Source organism: Rhipicephalus sanguineus, chromosome 2 (genome assembly GCF_013339695.2).
Source record: "Rhipicephalus sanguineus isolate Rsan-2018 chromosome 2, BIME_Rsan_1.4, whole genome shotgun sequence".
In the NCBI taxonomy this organism is placed as follows: domain Eukaryota; kingdom Metazoa; phylum Arthropoda; class Arachnida; order Ixodida; family Ixodidae; genus Rhipicephalus; species Rhipicephalus sanguineus.
In genome coordinates this window covers 184,336,988-184,349,285 of record NC_051177.1, presented here as the reverse complement: position 1 = coordinate 184,349,285, position 12,298 = coordinate 184,336,988, and positions in this window count along the sequence as shown.

The window sequence follows — 12,298 nt, the reverse complement described above, 5'->3', positions numbered from 1 at the left end:
ACGTGGGGGGGGGGGGGTTGCTCCTCTGCTCGTAATTAGCTCACGCGTATACACAATCTTCTAGTCTAGTTGCCACTCTTAATCTCGCTTTCTCGGCAAGCCGCCTAACATTATCTTTCTTTTCTTCGGGTCCGTCTTTAATCCTACTTTAACGCTGCCTTCGTTTACATGTCCAGAATTTTTTTCGTGATTCGGCGCCGTCGTTACTGAAAAGCGCGATATCGTCCGCAAAACGCAAGTAGCTAAGATATTCTTCGTTAATCCTTATTCCTATTTTTGCCGGTTCTAGTTCTTTCAATATTTATAGTGAATGTGCCGCGCATAACGTTGAAGAGATTGTAACTCTTCGCATAGGCGTGCGCACAGTGGGGCAGGGGGGCGGCCGGCCCCCGTAGTCACCTAAGAAGAGGTGGGCGCAAGGTCTGCCAAACACATTGACTTAATAGGGAGGGGGGGGGGCGCCGCGATGAACCTTCGCTCCCCCCCCCACCCCCTCTGAAGGGGAATCCTGCTCACGCCTATGATTTTGCGGCTGATCCCATTCTCGATTAGGATTGTCCTGCTTTTTTTTGAGGAATACGGTGGCTGTGGAGTTGTTTTAGATGTTGGCTACGGTATCTGTAGATGTTTAGATATTCCTTTATGGCATGATTATTCCGGAACTGCTGGCATGTGTTCATATCTCTGAATAAATTTGTGTTTATCATCTTGCAAATGTGTTGCTCCTTAATTTCTCAGACGCATGCGTAGTTGGTGCAGCAGGCCTTTCATCAATTTAGTTTTGTTTGAGACAATATTGACTTTCGTTCTCGGCCTTGCACGGTTCGACAGAATTGTGGGTCTTAATCGCACACTAAGACATCAGTGGAGCAGTCGTTCTAATTAGGAAGCATTTTTCGAATATGGCACCAATGGCAGTCGATGAATGCCGTTGGGCTGCGAATAGTCTATTTTAGCGCTGCTGACTTACAGTACAGTAACCACAGTAATACCGAACTGCCGTGGTCGGCACGCAGCCACTTTACTTTATAACACGACCACGACGATACAGTACTACGGTACTTAACGCACAGTAAGCCACCACTGCTAAAACATAATAACGGGTGTAAACGGTCACGCCGGCGGCTACCCGACGTCGGCGGGGCCGACACCACGCCAGCATCGGCAAGAATACATAGGCCCAATGACGGCTTGCCATCATCGGCTGCATAACGGCAGGCCCGTCTCGGACGGACGCTGGCTAGCCCACGTCGGCCCGAAGCCGGCAAGCCCGCATCGGCCCAAAGGTGGCTAGCCGACGACGGGCCGATGCGGGTGAAAGTAGCGCGAGCGTGATTTGCCGACGTGGGGCCAATATTGCTGCCGTCATTTGCCGACGTTGGGCCGAGATCGGTCCAATGGCGGCGTGCTGCCTGGGTCCGGCTCGCCACGCTCGTTCTACTCGTGTGTCTTGGAGCGCGCTAACGGCATCTTTTCTGCCTGGCCACCTCCGGGACTTCATGTGGCGCCTGAAATGGGGTGCGTTTCCCACTATCGACAGCCTCGTGCAGTGGAGAATGGTCCAGTCAGCAATATGCCCGAACTCCTACCTTCAGGAAACAAATCAGCATGTTCTGAGGCGATGTGTCATTGCTCGTGTTTTCTCGAGAGCCGTGCATGCTGGATTTCGCGGCCTCGAAGTAAATCGCTTCGTTTCTTCTGGACATTGTTCAATTGCCTTCTCATTGCTGCCAGTGCGTTGTGTCTTTGACACAACCGCTGCGAGGTGGTTGCAGCATGCCGTCTTCGCTACGCTCTCTTCCCGATCCTAGACAGACTTTACTCGGAGCCGCTATCTGTTTTGTCGGAGGAACTCTTCTTCCTCGGTGAGGAGAAATTGCTTTGGCAATGGTGTTGCCCTTTTGTGTTGGTCTGTGACAGACGCGTGAAACTTGTCTTTCTGCCTGCCTGGTTTTGGTAGTCTGATGTCTGGGTTGGTAATGGCAGAAACGCGATGTAAATACGCAAAATGTACATATTCAAGTTTTGTTTGTGCTTTCTGTTTACCATGTAATGTGGATATATACGCAACAAATTTGTGTGCGTGCTAATGTGTGAAACATCGATTATATCCCTATCGGAAAAAACAGCGTTTGCAGTGCCTCCCAGTGCCTTTCAGCGCACTGGGTGGCACTGGAAACGCTGTACAGTGTGCCCCAGTGTACTACAGCGCGCTGGGAGGCACTGGGACAAACTGCACAGCGTGGCCAGTGCCGCCCAGTGCGCTGGAAGGCGCTGGGAACACTGTACAGTGTGGCCCAGTGTCTTACAGCGCACTGGGAGGCACTGGCCACGCTGTACAGTGTCTGCTCGCGCACTGGGAATACTGGCAGCACATTGGAAAAAACTGGACGCACTAAGTGGAATTCATAGAAGATTTGGTATTGGGTCGCGAGAAGTCAAAAGAAAAACTTACGGAATATCTTGAAAATATTCTACTGTGTGTCCTGTACATATCTAGCTTTAGTTTTAGTTAAGCGACGGAGGTTTGTATACGCTGAAGCAATCATGCATCTGTCGAGCGCTCGCGTGCGCGCTTTCTCTGAAGTGTGTGATCAAGTGTCGTAAATGTAGTTCATATAACTGCATCGAAACAACTTATCATTCGCAACACAATATGACATTAGTATTAATCTGATAATAACATCAACCTACGCTAACAGCTAGTCCTTCCATAATGGCTCGTACCGCTGAAAGTCGCACGTCACCGGCAACAGTGAGCCAATGTAACGCTAAATCTCGGAGTTTTTAGCATCTGATTCATGTAGTCGAAGGTGCTAATATGGCCTCGCTTGAGTCGAGTATGATCGAAACTACATTCTAACGGTTATTAGATTCTTCGTAATTGAATATCCACGTTCTTCACAGCGATCGCGGCGCACGGAGTACAGCTCTAAGCCTAACGGCCGGTTCGGCTAGGATGCTGTACTGCGGCTGTATAGTACGCGGAACGTAAACAAAAAGAAGAGAAAATGTGTTCAAACGGGTGACGAAAACTAAAGCCTTCAGTGTGCAGGTCAGATGCACATTGTTGTTTACGTAGGTATGACTGACTGCTTAGCGAGCCAGTGCGATTGCCGCAACACATCTGCGGTTACGCTAATATTTTTTGCGGCAGAACGGGCCAGACAGACGTTCCGATCCTAGGCAGCACAGAAAAAACAAATTAACTGCCTTCCCTTAGGTTCTCGCGAACACGAAGAAACTGAAATCTGCGTTTGTAAACGAGAAAAATGAAAATACTGGCTACCGGAGGTAGTTATAACATGAAGAAAAAAGTGCTGGTGTCTCGTCTTCCAGGTGTGGTGCAGCGGTAACGTGTCAGACTCAGGGTGTATGCTGCATCGAGGTGGTGGGTTCGACTCCCGCTCGCTGTCGGTTTTTTTTTTTTTGAGGTTTTTCTTTTTTTTTGTCGCGGTGCTCGCGTATTAGCCCTAATTACGATCGGGGTATGACCACTGAATCTAGAAACAATTTAAAAGCCCGATTTCGACCCGTAACGGGTGGCCCAGTGTGCAGTGCGCCAGCGTCCAGTGTGCCGCCTGCAGCGTGCCAGCGGCCCAGTATCCAGCGCCACACTGGTCCAATAATCAGGTATGGCACTGGGACAGTGCCACTCGGTTTTCCGATAGGGTATGCGTTGCCTCCGCGTCATTCTATGTTTTCTGTCTGTGTACATGAAGTCTTTTTGTCATTCACGTAAACGTACGTCTAGCAAGCAAATGTTATGTTGAATTGTTATTGACGTTAACCGTCTGTGATATAACAAATTTGTATAAACACATCTAGCCAATCCCCACTGGGCAGGACAGCGACGGCTCTGGGAGGCGCTTGCATTTATTCTTCCGTTGTAACCGACTTTAGTACCAATTGTAGGCAAATATAATTTTTGGATACTACATCTGCAAAAAAATGTACAACCTAACTCTTGCCTGCGTCGCTAGTCATGTAAACGTGTACGAAAATTGAACTTTTGTATCTGAATCCAGCCGTATCACCACCATCCCATGACCAATCTCATGGTGAAGATAGTCGATTTGCGGCATGTTCGTTTCGCCGACACTGCAGTTTTAAGCAATGATGCCTTTATCTGGTGATTATTATAGCGCCGATAGTCACTTTAATGCTGCGGCTGCATGCATCTCGGTAATTCAATTGTTAAAACAGCTAAAAATTACGCCTGGTTCTTCGAACCTTTCGTTGCATCGGATTTTGCTGCCCTTGCTGATTATTCGAAAAATATTCGGCATTTCGAATAACACTATTTTATTCGTTATTCTAAGCTGTCGAAGATTCGCACACCCCTAGCTATCTTTTATTTTCGCCAAATACGTGCACATCCTGATTTGAATAAACCCCCGTAACAAATACGTTGGGAGGCTTATATTCAAGCCATTTTTATGGTGAGAAACAGATAGCCCTGACTTTTACAATTGGGGACTGTTTCCCTTCCTGAAGCTGCCGGGCTTCTCGGCGTGTCATTTTGCGGATTTCTAGGCGGTAATTCTTCTTCGTCTAACGACGTCAACCATCCTTTTCTTAACGGCAGTATTACAACTGGACTGCTCGACCATTGTCGAGTACTTGTTGGGCTTCCATTCATCATTACTTATTCTAACGATAGAAATATGGTTAAGATAGGGGAGGGGCGAGCGATTCTGCTAAATATTTGACTATGGACAGCGTGCATAGTACCTTACAGGTGCAAAAGGAGTTCAGTAAGAAATTGAAATTTGCAGCCCCACTTATGAAGGCCAGGACAGCTTTTTTGGAGGATGTGCCTACGATTCAGATACTACGAGGAGATGCTGGTTGTAAGATCCTAACATAATCTGTACCGGAAAACTAGGAACCACAAGAGCCACAATTACGCGTTAGATGCTTTAAATACAAGGTATAAAGCATAGAGTACGGACTACAGTCATGATACAAACTGTAGTGAGCAACAATGAAAATGGTAGCGTTGACGGAAGGACGCACCGTTAGAATACGCACCTGAACGGAATAAGCCCTGTTTGCAAGCTATGACACTTTGAGAGCACCTATAAATGGTGGCGCACTTACTGTAGAGAAGTTCGTTTGAAAGAGCACTAGTATTTTCGAACAGCAATACAAATCTTCGACTCAAAATTCATTGATATTTACGCGATAGAATAGGTGACCCTAATGACGCAGCTGGGATATCTTGTGATTTTGAGCAGAGCTGCACGGAGGCTGTTCACCTCACCAGAAGAGCGCTGAAGCGTTGTGTACATACATATACAATTTTACAAAATAGGCTGACAAATAAATTAAATCAAACCAAATTTTACTTACCGCAATATAACTGTCAGTCTGGCTAAGAGCTTTTAGAACGGCTTGACAAAGGCCTTGGCAAAGACCAGAGTAATATCTTCATGAACTACCAAGAAGTTCATTTTCTTTGACAATAAACCATATTGCATATATATCCTTAAATATTATGTGCTATGCACTAATCGTGGTATAAGATTTCAATTCTCAATATATTTTAAGAGTATTTAAGAAGAGAACTTCAGCGCAAATCAAGACGCACCACAATAAATAGAAGAGACAAGCACTGCCGCTTACTAACAACTGCTTTATTCTTCTCTCAGCATCGCATATATATGCCACCATCACAATCCTCGCATGTGCGCGCGTAGCGACGTAATCCATACGTAAAAACATAAATATCTAACCAAGATGCACCACAACCACAATCCTTGCATGCGCACGCGTAGCGACGTATTGCACACGTAAAAACACAGATATCTAACAATGACGTGACGTTGAAGTTTATTTTCACCACAGTGTTACACCATTTTTTTTTTTTTCAGACATTCTTGAAACAAAGATACAATGTGTGGTGTGGAATGCGGGAAAAAAGCTGCGATACAAAACGCAGCTTGACTAGCCCCACATCCCATCAATACAAGGCAGAAAAAGTGACAGCATTCATAAAGTCCTCGAAAGAACTAAACGGACACAAATACATAGTTTAAAGTGGCACCAATAAGAAATATTACATACATAAAATTTTAAGAAATTGACAGGATCGCACTGTTTGAAGAAATACGAAAAAAAGAAATAAGCAGAACATAAAAAACAAATCTTTGGAACTGCCTAAATTTGTGCAAAAAAAAATTTTTTTTTCTCTCTTGCGTCATGAAGGTAAAAAAGTATTCGACATATCCTGTCGCGAAAGAAGGCGCAATCGCTCCAATGAAAAAGTGAATTTATTTAGTATGTGGGGGAGTGAATGTTTCAGCATTTGTAGACCATAGTTTGTTCGGCATCGAGGAACCTTCCAATAATCGCTCTGTCTAGTAGGTCGAGACGAGGTGCTGCGCTCTAAGCATGCTATGGAGATAAGATTGTTACTTCCTTTGTTAATTTCAGTTTTTAAAGACGCTAGTAAACAATATTCATACATGTTGTCAAATCTTACGACTCTGAATTTGTTGAATAAAGACAAGGTATGTGCATTATATTCGGCATTTGCAATAGAACGCAATGCATTTTTTTGTAGTGTGAGTAATTTCTGCTTAGAGTGCAAGGTGCCAGTACCCCACACCAAAAGACCGTAGCGTAACTGGGAAGAAAAAAGCGTGTTGTATATCATTAGCATCTGAGTAGTCGGTAAAAATGACTGACATCTCCTAAGCATGCCTAGTACCTTACTTAACTTGTTTCTTACCATTTCGGTTTGTGAATCCCATAACATATGCTCATGAAAAACAATTCCCAATGCTTTAGCGGTCGAAGAAAAATCAATCACAGAATCGTGCAGGTGTAGTTTTGAAGTAGCTTCGTACGTTGTTCCTTTTGAACGAAATAGGACGGCTTTGGTTTTTGAACAGTTGATTTGTAGGGAGTTAGCAGTCGCCCATGCATACAAGTCATCTAGTGTCGTGTTTGCTGCTGAAATTAGGTCATTTACATCCACACCTGTGAAAAACAAGGAAGTGTCATCCGCATATATGACATATTTGATTGTGTGATTTATGTTTATAATGTCGTTGACATAAGTGATAAAAAGTAACGGCCCCAATATACTACCTTGGGGTACACCTTGAGCAAGTTTTTTCAAAGATGATTGTTCTGTGTTTATGCTTACACACTGCAGCCTATTGCTCAAATAACTGGTGATTAAGTTTAGCGCATTTCCTCTAATGCCATAATAGGGCAATTTTTGTAAGAGGGTATTGTGATTTATCCGGTCGAAGGCTTTAGAGAAGTCAACAAATATGCCTAGCGTAATTTTCCTGTCCTCTATATTACCTAATATAATTTCCTTTTGACGTAACAATGCTACCTCTGTCGACAGCCCTGACCTAAAACCGTACTGGGCTGGAGTAATTACCGAATGTTTTGCAAAGAAGTTCGACAGTCTTATAAATATTAACTTTTCTATGGGCTTTGAAAACAATGGTAGAACAGATATGGGCCTATAGTTCTTCAAATCATTTTTGTCTCCTCCCTTAAACAGCACTGTAACTTTTGCATGCTTCATACGTTCTGGGAAAATACCTGTGCCTAAAATTAGGTTATAAATGTATGTTAAGGGCATGACTAATATGTCTATGACAGAACAGACTGGGGCCATCTTTAACCCATCAATATCTTCCGATTTACTTTTCTTTAGTTTTTTGAAAACACCCATAACCTCGTGTTCATCTGTTGGGGAAAGATAAACCGACGAAGCTACTGTCTGTGCGGACATGTAATGTAGTGCGGTAGTGTCACTGACACTGTCTACTAAGGAAGTAAGGTGATTATTGAATTTCTCAGCCAATGCTCTGCCCCTGTATGTTCGATCGCCTTCAGTTATCTCTTCTACACTAAAATTACCTTTATGTAATGCAGTAATTGAATTTAACTTGCTCCACATCTCCTTGACCCCTGAGACGCCCTCGAACATGCAAGAATAATAACTGCGTTTCGCTTTTTTCATAACTTTAGTTAAATTATTTCTATATTTCCGAAAGGAATCCAATGCGTCTGGATCGCGATTCTTCAAGAATAGTTGATACATGCTATTTTTCACATTTATCATTTTTATCAGGTTCTTTGTGACCCATGGTTTCCGCGAACGTTTCAACTTTTTTATTTCTTTGTAGGGAAAACATCGCTTGTAAATACGGGAAATTATCTCCATAAAACTGTCGTATGCTGCGTTTGCTGATGAGCACGAGAGCACTGCTGCCCAATTTGTTCTGGAGATTTCATCTCTAAACTGCGAAAGAGAGTTTTCAGTTATATTCTGGCACCGGAATTTGTAGGTTGGGTTTGATACGGCACGGCACTTATCAATAACTAAATATATCGGCAAATGATCACTAAGTGTAATGTTGACTGTCCCAGAAAACAGACTTTCACGTGGTAAGTTGGTAATAAAAAGGTCCAGTAACGTAGCGCTAGTTGCTGAAATGCGAGTTGGTTGCAGTATCACATTTGATAACAAATACGAATCAAGAAGCATACAAAATTCGGACTGTTTTGATGTATTTGAAAGCATATCAATGTTTAGGTCGCCACCTAGGACCAATTTATACTGATGTATACTAACATGAGAGAATATCGCGTCTAGCTGCTCGAAGAACTCACCTAAATTACCATCAGGTGGACGGTACACCACCGCAAAAAGAAACTTCCCACATTTCAAACATATTACCTCAATATCTGACGTACATAAAGATAGGTCATCAAGCAGTTCATAATTAATACCTTGTTTAATAAACATACATACGCCTCCACCTCTTCTAATGGGTCTGTTCAAGAAAACTGCATTATAATCTTCTAGGTGCATGTCATCACCAGCCGAAAACCACGTTTCTGTCAACATAATTACAGAAAACGAGAAGCCGAAATCACTCAGAAATACACAGAATTCATCCTGTTTGCCTCGTGCTGACTGCATATTTAAATGAATAAAAGTAAGAGGTGAATCGCATTTCTCGACCGTATTATGCTTTAACTCTGACGGAGTAACACTAGAAGTGTTCATTTCAGATGCTGATGGGTCAACAGGAAATCGTGCATTGTAAAGTTTATATTCATTGCCACATAAACCGTGCGTTGGAACGACAGGTCAACGACGAAATTTGCGACAACTATTCTTATCGAACAAATCTTATAGCCACAAACTGGATAGCCAGCATCAATGAAAAATAGTAACGAAAACAAGCTACTGCAAGAGCACTGGTGCATCCCAAGGCAATAAGAGGGAGTGAAATGTATTCCCTCAAATAACAACTCACACGCCCAAATTTTTTTGTGATATCGTGAAGCATATATTTCATGAACAAACATAAACCCAACTTCATGAGCATGCGTGGTACTTGACCCACTTAGGAACAAAAAATAAGCATGAAACAAACAACCGAAATTCTCGTTTACAGCGGCGCCGCAATATCTGTGCCCACAACACAAACCGCCTTTTTCGCTGCACTGCTTTCACGAAGAACTGTTCATTTTGTTTACGTCATCACTGCTTTCGATTTTGATCTTGGGTGCGTTTTCAGTCTGCCGCGCAAAGATTTTTCCATCGCGAACCCAGACATATTTCCAACCAGTCTCACGCTTGCGTGCCGTAGCCTGACCAAGAAGTCGTTTCAGTTCTGGGCACAGATGTTCATTTACGAACACCGCTGACCGAGAGTCGATGCCGAGATCAGAACACTTCAGGCTTGCTGCGCGGGCATTCATCAAAAAGTTATCCCGCCTTTGTCTCTGCTCGAACTGCACAACCACGTTTTTTTTGCTTGGGTTGTGTGCCATTGGAACTCTGTGTGCTCGTCCGATATCAGTCGCGACAAGTGGCACGCCCACCTTTTTTCCAATTTTTATGACCATTTCAACTAGGTCTTCGGAGGATTCGTACGGAATGCCTTTAATTTCGACATTTGCCCTCCGGGAATACTGTTCAGCCCGAAGCATTCTGTTCTCATGGTCATTTACCTGCCGTGCGAGATCAGAGCACTGCACCTTTAACTCAGCATTTGAGGCTCTCAGGGCTTGGTTTTCATTTCTAATTTCTTCATATTCCTTGTTTGCCGTAGCCAGAAAGGTTTTAATATCCCTTAGTTCTTTGCGAAAGTCTCGCTCGATTGTTTCTTTGAAATCTTTGAACTCCGCCCTAAGTTCACGCTTCAGCTCATCAAAAAGTGCTCTGATCTCCTTCGACATCCTCTAATGAAACAGCAATGCCAAAAATAGAAATGATACAAATGATACAAATGGCAGCAATGACAGCAGCGGCAAGAGCAGTAAAAGTAAAAAATAGGCTGATTCCCAACCTGCGTAAAAGATGCGCAGAGTCTGTGAGCACACGTGAAGCCTGCTGCCGCCCTTGCTGCCAAGTGAAGGAGCAGACGGTGCGCTCGGTGCTTTTGTACTGTCCGAACAGATGACGATCCAACGGGGCAGGGGGGGCAGTGTCGCAGTCAACTTTCCGTAGCTTGAAAGGTGATGCTAGCGTCGGAAACACAGCTTTCCCATCCGCGGCGTTGCAAGCTGAAACGGTAGTACAGCCACCACAGCCAGAATGCTGGGCACGGTATCAGCAATGCCTGCGTAAAAGATGCGCAGAGTCTGTGAGCACACGTGAAGCCTGCTGCCGCCCTTGCTGCCAAGTGAAGGAGCAGACGGTGCGCTCGGTGCTTTTGTACTGTCCGAACAGATGACGATCCAACGGGGCAGGGGGGGCAGTGTCGCAGTCAACTTTCCGTAGCTTGAAAGGTGATGCTAGCGTCGGAAACACAGCTTTCCCATCCGCGGCGTTGCAAGCTGAAACGGTAGTACAGCCACCACAGCCAGAATGCTGGGCACGGTATCAGCAATGCCTGCGTAAAAGATGCGCAGAGTCTGTGAGCACACGTGAAGCCTGCTACCGCCCTTGCTGCCATGATGCGCACGTATAAATCCATATTCTGAGGAGTACAAAGAAATAGAGACACCACTATACAATCAGCTCCCTTTTTCTTTATGTGGTATGCTTCCAAGGCCAGCCGAGCATGTTCATTATTGCTTCTGCCAAGAATCGACGTCTCGGCAGAAGCGCGGAACACAGTTCTGGTAGAAGTTGCGATGAGGAACAAGATATGCTCCTTTGTCAACATTGTTACTTTTTGTGCATGTTCCCTAAGTCACTCGTTTATGCAGCGCTCGTTATGCAGACGTAGGTCTTGCCCATAGGCGTGCGCACAGGGGGGGCAGGGGGGGCGGCCGCCCCCCCTATTCACCTAAGGGGGGGGCGCAAAATCTGCCCCGTACATTGACCCCTCCAGTCACCTAAGAAGGGGGGGGGCGCAAAATCTGCCCCATACATTGACTTAGTAGGGTAGGGGGGGCGCTGCGACGAACCTTTGCCCCCCCTAATGGGGAACCCTGCGCACGCCTATGGTCTTGCCACAAACCAGAGGTATGGCATATACCACACAGGTGCTGCAAGGGAGGTAACAGACACCGTGCTTGATTTAACACGTGCTGGAGGTAACAGACACCGTGCAACAAGCTCTCGAAGCACAGCTTAGAGAGCTTGTCGGTCGCAGAGAAAACCATGGGGACATCGTGCCTGTTAGCAGCTGTCTTGAGTTGACCTAATGAAGATAAGGCACCAAAACAGGCCTTAACGGTTCACGTTCACACGTCGCCCTCTTACTGGCTTTTCTTTTCTGAAACAGGGCTTCGGCAACAGCTGTGAGCAGCAACATAAGGTAACCTGCAGCCAAAAGTCCGCGTACCTGGTTATCAGAGCTCTCCTGCATTTTATGCTCGCACGACTTTTTCAGAGCCGATTTTACGCGTGGACACTATTCCCCTTTTGACAACTTTTGAATGGGCCGACTTGAAAGACACTAGCTCCTTTTGTGCGCGGGGACTGTATGGCCGAAACACGTGACGGTCATTTACTTCGAGTCTAAGGTGCTTGTCAAACATTATGTTGGGGCAGCTCATGAGTGAAAGTGAACCCTTGTCCGTGTTGCTTAAAAACATTTAAAATGTCAGTCACCGTCTCCCGGTAGTCAGAGGTAAACATTTAAGAACACAATAAAACCATCAACGTATCTAAAAACACTTTATACCTTCAAGCCATTAAAAACATTGTCTAAGGACCTGTCAAGATGAGCTGAAAAAATATCAGATGACAGAACTGCTGCTAGCGCATCACGAGTTAATTGCTGTATCCACGTGACTGAGACGTACGTCAGACTGTGTTGACACGCGATTGTCGTACCGCCCCGTCGATACTGAAACC